This window comes from Nannospalax galili, unplaced genomic scaffold, assembly GCF_000622305.1.
Source record: "Nannospalax galili isolate Female #2095 unplaced genomic scaffold, S.galili_v1.0 scaffold1400, whole genome shotgun sequence".
Lineage (NCBI taxonomy): Eukaryota > Metazoa > Chordata > Mammalia > Rodentia > Spalacidae > Nannospalax > Nannospalax galili.
The window spans coordinates 426,555-427,115 of record NW_008345995.1 but is presented as its reverse complement, the minus strand read 5'-3'; positions in this window follow the sequence as shown (position 1 = coordinate 427,115).

Genomic DNA, 561 nt, shown 5'->3' with positions numbered 1-561 from the left:
CAGTCAAGAAGAGGACGTGAACGCCCAACTTTGGATGCGCTGGATCCAAATGTCATACTGTTACAAGGGCAGGCACATGTGTTCTCCAGCTTCTTAGGGCTTCGGGGCTGGAGTTTTCTTCTGGCCCGCCTGTAGGCGGGAAGGCGTTTTTCCAACCAGACAGGCTACTCTTTGCACTCGCTAGTCGCTGCAAAACCGCGGCCAAAAGCTCCCCGCCTCCTCCGGCTCTGCTTTTCTGGAAGCCTCGCAATAATTCAGCCCATTCCCAAGAAAACACAAGTCTCTTGGGCGCCGGGTCTCCCCACCTAGTGGAGAACTAGGGGACTCCCTGGTGCTTGTACGGCCAGCATGAGGAACGCGATTCTTGCCCGCTCCAGAGCTCCAATTGCGCCTCTAGCAAAGGTCAGAAATTTGCTCGGCCCCTTATAGTGTTTCCAAGGGAAGGTTCGTACATTGGTGACTGTCCCTGGCAGCTGCCCAGCCTGGGACTTGGAGCGCAACTCGCCATTGGTCAGTGGTTGGCGTGACGCGACAAGGGGCGGGGCCTCATCAGCTGTTTGC